At 46.8% G+C, this 8,858-nt stretch overlaps 1 pseudogene; it reads right to left on the bottom strand.

The window, feature by feature from the left end:
• Window positions 1-768: 768 nt before the first annotated feature.
• LOC119923636 lies at window positions 769-8,774 on the bottom strand (annotated as a pseudogene).
• Window positions 8,775-8,858: the final 84 nt, after the last annotated feature.

The following is an 8,858-nucleotide window of genomic DNA, read 5'->3' on the forward strand; positions in this document are numbered from 1 at the left end:
GCCACTTGTCAGCTGTGTGACTTTGGGCAAGTCACTTAACTTCTCTGTGCCTCTGTTACCTCATCTGTAAAATGGGGATTAAGACTGTGAGCCCCACGTGGGACAACCTGATCACCTAGTATCGCCCCCAGCACTTAGAACAGTGCTTTGCATATAGTAAGCACTTAACAAATACCATCATTATTATTATTTATTATTTTGTGGTTCCTGCTTGCTCCCTGTCTCTCTGGATTAATGTAACAGCCCCCTGTCCCTGTTCCACCCTCTCCCTTACTCCCCTCCCCTACCCCATTCAAATAGGAAATGCTCTATTCAACTCAGTTACCTTTGCCCTACTGGGTCTTGCAAGGAAAATACATAATCAAAAGATAATATATCATATTTGAAATCATAGTGTAATAATAACAATAATAATAATTGTAGTGTTTGTCAAGTGCTTATTATGAGCCAAGCATAGGGCTATGGTAAAGACAAGATAATCAGATCGGACACAGACCCCATCCCACATGGGCTCACAGTTTAAGAGGGAGAGGGAGCCGGTATGTTATCTCCATTATACAGGTGAGGGAACTGAGGCACGGAAAAGTTAAGTGACTTGTCCAGGATCACAAAGTTGGTAAGTGATGGAGCTGGGATTAGAACCCAGATCTCCTGACTCCTAGTCATGTACTCTTTCCATTAGGCCATATTGCTTTCCATGTTTTCATAGTGACACTAGTTCTGACCACATTTACTTCACCCCAGGTCCCTAGAGTAATAGCACGGTCTCTATGAGAAGAGAGTTTTCTTTCTGAACATGTTTATCAGCACCCTTTTCATGTCCTGGTTCCTCAGGCTGTAGATGAAGGGGTTCAGCATGGGGGTGACCACTGTGTACATCACAGATGCTATCGAGCCCTTCCAGGATGCATGGATAGATGTGGAACTGAAATAGACTCCAAGGCCAGTGCCGTAGAATAGAGAAACTACGGACAGGTGAGAACCACAGGTGGAGAAAGCTTTCCTTTTTCCACTGGCAGACGGGATTCTCAATATGGTGGAGACAATGCGGGTGTAAGAGAACAGGAGGCCTGTAAATGGAAAGACACCAAATACCACTGTCAGTAGATACATAAATAACTCATTGATGAGGGTGTCAGTGCAGGATAGCTGTAAGACCTGGTAAAGGTCACAGAAGAAGTGAAGGATTTCATGATTGGAACAGAAGGATAAGCGAAGCACCAGTAGGGTGTGTGTCAGGGCATGGAGAGAACTGATGATCCAGGACCCAGTAATGACCAGGGCACAGAGCCGTGGGTTCATGATGGTGGTATAGTGGAGGGGGTGGCATATAGCCACGTAGCAGGTCATAAGCCATTCCGTTGAGGAAGAAATGGTCTAGACCTACAAAGAGGAGGAAAAAAAACATTTGGGCCAGGCAGCCAGCGTAGGATATGGATTTATCTTGGGTCTGGAGGTTGGCCAGCAGCTTGGGGACCGTGGTGGATAATAGACAGGTGTCGACCAGGGAGAGGTTGATGAGGAAGAAGTACATGGGGGTGTGCAGGTGCGGGTCAGAGCTGACAGCCAGGATGATGAGCAGGCTCCCCAAGATCCCGAGCAGGTACATCCAGAGAAACAGCATGAAGAGGAGCTGTCGCTGTTCTGCCTGGTCGGACAGTCCCAGGAGGAGGAATTCTGAGACACTGGTTTGGTTGCCCCTCTCCATGGGGTCAGAGGATCTACTGTGGAAGATATGGCAGGAAAATAGGATGATAATAGAGATTATATTGAATTTGTCCTGTATCTTGAATGGGTAACGTACATTGAGCCGGGACACACTGAAAATAGACATATCCTCAAATGAGCAGCCACAAAATGGGATGTAGGTAGGGCAAGGGTCCCTAGATTTCCTGGAAAACTCCCAATAAGGATTCCTGACTTTCATGTGGTCTAAGATGGACAGAAGAATGTTTCTTCTTAAAATCTCTGCTATTTATATGCATTTTTCCATCATTTATCTTTTGTGCCTATGTTCCTCTGAGACTCTAGGCCCTGTAGTATTTCAGTTTCCACTTCAAAAATTATCTTTAAAGATTTCCCCACCTCTAGTACTACTGACTACTGCATCAGCCTCCTCACTGACCCCCTGTGCCTCTTGTCTCTCCCTCTCCTTTTTTTTAATGGTATTTGTTAAGCACTTACTGTGTGCCAGGTACTGTACTATGTGTTGGGCTAGATACATGATAATTGGGTTGGACACAGTTCCTGCCCTACATATGGCTCACGGTCTCAATCCCAATTTTACAGATGAGGTAACTGAGCCCCAGAGAAGTTAAGCGATGTGCCCAAGTCACACAGCAAGCGATTGACAAAGCCGGGATTGGAACACAGGTCCTCTGACTCCGAGGCCCATGTTCTTTCAACTAGGCCATTCTACTTCTCACATCCACATTGTTTTTCTGGAAAACAATGCAGTCCATATCTCCTCACTCCTCAAAAAAACCTCCAGTGCTTAACCAACCACCTCCACATCGAATAGTAACTCCTTACTATTGGCTTTAAATCACTCAGTACAATCTCTCCCTCCTACCTCACCGTGCTGATCTGCTACAACCGAGCCCATACGCTTTGCTCCTCTAACGCCAACCTACTCTCTGTACCTCCATCTCATCTCACCTCCCGCCCCTTGCCCACATCTACTCTTGGGCATAAAACGTCCTCCCCCTTCATATCCCACAGTCCACCACCCTTTCTACTTTTAAAACCCTCGGGAAGTCACATTTCCTTCAAGAGCCCGCTCTGATCAAGGCCTTTTTCCCCCATCTGCATTCCCCTCACCATTGTCTATGCACTTGGCTGTGTATCCCTTAAGCACTCTGATACTCTCCCCAGCCCCACAGTACCTCTCCTTATATCTATTGTTCCCCCTACCTGTAATTCACGTCAATGTAAAAGCAGCATGAAGCAGCGAGAAGCAGCCTGGCCTAGTGGGTAGAACACGGGCCTGGGAGTTAGAAGGACCTGGGTTCTAATCCCAAATTCGCCACTTGTCTGCTGTGTGACCTTGGACAAGTCACTTCACTTCTCTGTGTCTCAGTTACTTCAGCTGTAAAATGGAGATTAAGATTGTGAGTCCCACGTGGAACATGGACTATCCAACCTGATTAGATCGTATCTAACCCAGCTCAACATGTCGAAGACTGAGCTCCTTGTCTTCCCTCCCAAACCTTGTCCTCTCCCTGACTTTCCCATCTCTGTTGACGGCACTACCATCCTTCCCGTCTCACAAGCCCGCAACCTTGGTGTCATCCTCGACTCCGCTCTCTCATTCACCCCTCACATCCAAGCCGTCACCAAAACCTGCCGGTCTCAGCTCCGCAACATTGCCAAGATCCGCCCTTTCCTCTCCATCCAAACCGCTACCCTGCTAATTCAAGCTCTCATCCTATCCCGTCTGGACTACTGCACTAGCCTTCTCTCTGATCTCCCATCCTCCTGTCTCTCTCCACTTCAGTCCATACTTCATGCTGCTGCCCGGATTATCTTTGTCCAGAAACGCTCTGCACAAATTACTCCCCTCCTCAAAAACCTCCAATGGCTACCGATCAATCTGTGCATCAAGCAGAAACTCCTCATCCTGGGCTTCAAGGCTCTCCATCACCTCGCCCCCTCCTACCTCACCTCATTTAGTACAATTCCTGGCACATAGTAAGCACTTAACAAATACCATTTTAAAAAAAGTCCATCTCCTACTGTAGACTGTAAGCTGCTTGTGGGCAGGGATCTTGTCTACTTGTCTGTTTTCCTTTCCCAAGCACTTAGTAAAGTGTTCTGCATACAGTAGGCACTAGTGGGCAGGGAATGTGTCTGTTATATTGTTATATTGTACTCTCCAAAGAGCTTAGTACAGTGCTCTGCACACAGTAAATACTCAATAAATACAAATGATTGATTGAAAATAAAAACCACTGATTGATCGGTAGCATTTAATGAATCTCCACTTGGTGCAGTGCATTGTACTGGGCACTTAGGAAGTACAGAATAAAGAAGTGACATGTTCTGTGCCCACAATCAATCAATCAATCATATTTATTGAGTGCTTACTATGTGCAGAACACTGTACTAAGCTCTTGGGAGAGTGCAATACAACAGAATTTGCAGAAACAGTCCCTGTGCTAAAGGCTCCCCCTTTAGACTGTAAGCTCATTGTGGGCAGGGAATGTGTCTGTTTATTGTTGTATTGTTTATTGTTGTACTCTCCTAAGTGCTTAATGTAGTGCTCTGCACACAGAAAATGCTCAATAAATATGATTGATTGAATGAATGAATGAATAAATAAATAATTTATAATATACAATTTAAAGATATGTACATAAGTGCCGTGGGGTTATGGGTTGAGCAAATATCAAATGTCCAAAGGTCACAGATCAAAGTGCATAGACACAGAAGGGGGAGCAAGCAGAGAAAAAGAGGGCTTAATTGGAAAAGGCCTGTTGTAGAAGATGTGACCTTAAAAAGCTTTGAAGGTAGAGAGAGTGGTGGTCTGGCATACATGGAGGAGAGGGAGTTCCAAGCTATGGGGAGGACATGGGAAAGGGGGTCGGCAGTGAGATAGATGAGACTGGGGCACAGTGAGTAAGCTGATGCTAGAGGAACTGAGTGTGTGGGCTGGGCTATAGTAGGAGATTAATGAGGTGAGGTAGCATGGGGAAAGCTGAATGAGTGCTTTGAAGCCAATGGTAAAGGATTTCTGTTTGATGTGGTGGTGGATGGGCAGCCATCGGAGGTTCTTGAGGAGACATGGACTGAAAGTTTTTGTTGGGAAATGATATGTGCAGCAGAGTGAAATATAGATTGGAGTGGGGTGAGACAGGAGGCCGGAAGGTCAGCGAGGAGGCAGATGCAGTAGTCTAGGTGGGATTGGTATTATTATTAAAAAAATCAAAGCATGTAACAAGGGTTCCTTACTCTTAGGGTTGCCTCTATAAAGCATCAGAAGCTGGCAAAAAAATAAGCTCATCTGCTAGACTGTAAGTTTGCTGGGGGCAGGGAATGTCTGTTATACTATTGTTTGTACTTTCCCAAGCACTTAGTACAGTGCCCTGCACACAGCAAGTGCTCAATAAATATGATTGATTGATTGATAAGTGCTTGGATCAGCATGGTAACAGTTTGGATGGAGAGGAAAGGGAGGATTTTAGCAATGTTGTGAACGTAGAACCGACAGGATTTGGTGACAAATTGAATATGTGGGTGGAATGAGAGTGCTGACTCAAGGCTAATGCCAAGATTACGGGCTTGTGAGATAAGGAGGATAATGGTGTTGTCTATAGTGATGGTGAAGATCGGGGAGGGTAGGGTTTGGGTGGGAAGATGAAGAGTTTAGTTTTGGACATGTTTCATTTGAGGTGTCAGCAGGACATATGTTTGAAGGCAGGAGGAACTGCAAGAATGCAGAGAAGGAGAGAAGTCGGGGTTGGAGATGTAGATTTAGGCATCACCAGCATAGAGGCGGTAATTGGGAGCTCATGCACTCTCCAAAGAGTGGGTGTAGAGGGAGAATAGAATTGGACGAAGAACTGAGCCTTGAAGGACCACTACTGTCAGAGGATGGGAGGAAACAGAGAAAGAGATTGAGAAGGAGCAGTCAGATAGACAGGAGGAAAACAAAGAGAGGACAGTGTCAGTGAATCCAAAGTTGGATAAAAGTTTCAAGGAGAAGGGAGTGATCTACAGTGTCAAAGGCAGTTGAGCGATCAAGGAGGATTAGGATGGAGTAGAGACCCTCAAATTTAGGCAGAAGAAGGTCATTGGTTACCTTAGAGAGGGCTGTTTCTCTGCAAAGAAGGGGGCAAAACCTAGATTGTAGGGGACCTAGGAGAGCTTTGGAGGATAGGAAGTGGAGACAGCGGGTGTAAACAACTCTTTCAAGAAGGTGGGAGAGAAATGGTAGGAGGGAGCATTCGGGTCAAGGGAGGGTTTACGCTCTAATGGGTGAGGCCAACATAAAAATACTTACAACTGGAGTGATTGAAATAAATAAATGGAGCAGGAGGCAAGGCCTGAGGCTTGTATCGGGCACCTTCTTCAGAGGCTAAATGCAGTTTAGGTACAAGGTTTGGAGTAGGGGTGAAGAAAGGGGTTCAGTGCAAGGCTGGCAGCCTGGGATCACTGGACTGGAGTGGGAGAGAAATGAGGCAGCAGGAGTCCCAGGAAAGGAGGTGCCTAGACGAGCCACATGGAGAGAGCAGCATTAGGGTCTAGGTCCAAACCTGGCTAGGATGGGATGAGAGACCCTAGTAGAAATGCAAGGCTGTTGCCCAGTAGTTGGAGGAAGGAAAAGGTTGTGTCTTAACAGGATAGTAATTTCGTGCCTCTACGATAATGGAGATCGAGATGATGTCTACAGTACCTGATGTTCAAACTTATGCATAGTAAGTAAAACATTTTTCCTTATAAACATACATACACATACATATAATAATAATAATAATAATGATGGCATTTGTTAAGCGCTTACTATGTGCAAAGCACTGTTCTAAGCGCTGGGGGGATACAAGGTGATCAAGTTGTCCCACGTGGGGCTCACAGTCTTAATCCCCATTTTACAGATGAGGTAACTGAGGCTCAGAGAAGTTAAGTGACTTGCACAAGGTCACACAGCAGATATGTGGCGGAGCTGGGATTCGAACCCATGACCTCTGACTCCAAAACCCGTGCTCTTTCCACTGAGCCATATAAGCACTGGGGTAGACATAAGTTAATCAGGTTGGACACGGTAACTTTCTCACATGGGCCTCACAGTGTAAGAAGGAGGGAGAACAGGTATTCTGTCTCCATATTGCAACTAAGGAAACAAAAGTCACATAGAAGTGAAGTGACTTGCCCAAGGTCACACAGCAGGCAAGTGGTGGAGCTGGGATTAGAACCCAGATCCTCTGGCTCCCAGGCCGTTGCTTTATCCACTACGCCACACTGCTTTCCAGTAATACCAGAGGGATTCATGTTCTGGATACCCATATCCTCGTTTGGAAGCCTGCTACCACGGGAAGGCCCAGAAAGCAAAATCGTAAAACCACTCAGCTGTTATCCAGTTGTCGGATAACTAATTCCTTTTCTGGCTGGGGGGATAGATGTCAAGTCACTGGATGGGTGGCAGGGAACACTGGGTAATCATGGAGGGCTTCAAGAGGGAAGCATGGCCTAAGTGGAGTATAAGGTTGAAGCCCCAGGCTCATCAAACCCTGATGTGCTTGGGCTGCAGAGAGTTCTGGTGTGTGCAGGAAGATGTAAAGCTTGCTTGGGCTCAGGTGAACAGTCAGATGTCAGTCTAGAAATCCCAGGATCCTGAGCCCATGATATCACACACACCAGTGTGGCTGCACAGCAGTGCGTGCCTGGGCCACACAGGTTACTCCATCCCAGGCTGCTGATGCCCAGGTTCCCCAGAGTAATCTCCTAAATCCCTCACCATTCTCTGGGGAATCCACCAGAGCACTCTGCTTTCCAGACAGATCTTATTTCACGGGTCATCTCTCCTTCTACGCTCCAGCCATGCTAACCTGCTCTCAAAGATCATAGAAAGGTCACTCCCTTGGCCTCCAAGAGGACTCTGACACCATTTCCCCCTCCTCCCGCAAACCATATGCCATGAAACAGACTTAACAGTAGCACTGATCTCACCAGGCAAGGAAAGGTAAGTGGTCCAGGCTGCTCCCTCAGCCACCTGGAGCACTCCAAACCCCCTGTCTTCCTGTCCTATCAAGGTACAAAGCGGGAGGAGCAATTCGGGATTCAGATAGAGATGGGGGGAATCTTACCTCATCTCTGGACGATGAGACATGGAACCTATTAATGTCAGGAATGGGAACTCAATGTCCACTTTTGTGAAACATCTGTAAAGCCGACTGCCGGTAGGTCACAATCACAATGACAGAACTTCACTGGGTACCTGGGGTGGGGTTCGCTGTGGGGACCTTGTCCTGGGACCATCAGACTCAGTTGGGCGGTCGGTCCCTTCTGCAGATGGTTCTAACCTGGAAGGTCAGTGCCGGTCCAGGGCTCTGTCCCCATGGGGTTGGGCTCCTCTGCCTCCCCTTGTCTCCTCTGAGTGGCGGCCTGAGTGCAAAGGGGGAAGAGGGACACAGGGCTGCCAGGACCCCAGACAGGAGCACTGTGTCCTCACCCACGGGGACGGTGTGGATGGGAGCGGGGCTTGCGGCAGGACTATTTGCAAGAGTCTCCGTGCCCCTGGGACTCCCTGCACATGACTCCCTGAGCTCCTTGTTAGAAGCAAATAAACACTCAGCATCTGATCTCTGCCCTGGCCCCTCTAGACTCTGCTGAGGGAGCTATCCCAGACCATTTCTGACTGGTGGAGGTTGATGAAATTTCACTGGAGACAGAATCCTCCTCCTCCCCTATAGGAGCCAAAGCCCCTCCAATCGACGGTGCTTACCGTATGCAGAATACCGTACTAACCGCTTGGGAAAGTATAATACATCAGAGTTGGTAAAGATGATCCCGGTTCACAAGAAGCTTACAGTCTAGAGGGGGAGACAGATATTAAAATAACTTCAGATTGGTGAAATGGTAGAGTATAAGGATATTCATTCATTCATTCATCAATCGTATTTATTGAGCGCTTACTGTGTGCCGAGCACTGTACTAAGTGCTTGGGAAGTATAAGTTGGTAACATATAGAGACGGTCCCTACCCAACAGTGGGCTCACAGTCTAGAAGGGGGAGACAGACAACAAAACAAAACATATTAACAAAATAAAATAAATAGAATAAATATGTAGAAGTAAAATAAATAGAGTAATAAATACGTACAAACATATATACATATATACAGGTGCTGCAGGGAGGGGAAG

The sequence above is a fragment of the Tachyglossus aculeatus genome, unplaced genomic scaffold, assembly GCF_015852505.1.
Source record: "Tachyglossus aculeatus isolate mTacAcu1 unplaced genomic scaffold, mTacAcu1.pri scaffold_208_arrow_ctg1, whole genome shotgun sequence".
Taxonomy (NCBI): Eukaryota; Metazoa; Chordata; class Mammalia; order Monotremata; family Tachyglossidae; genus Tachyglossus; species Tachyglossus aculeatus.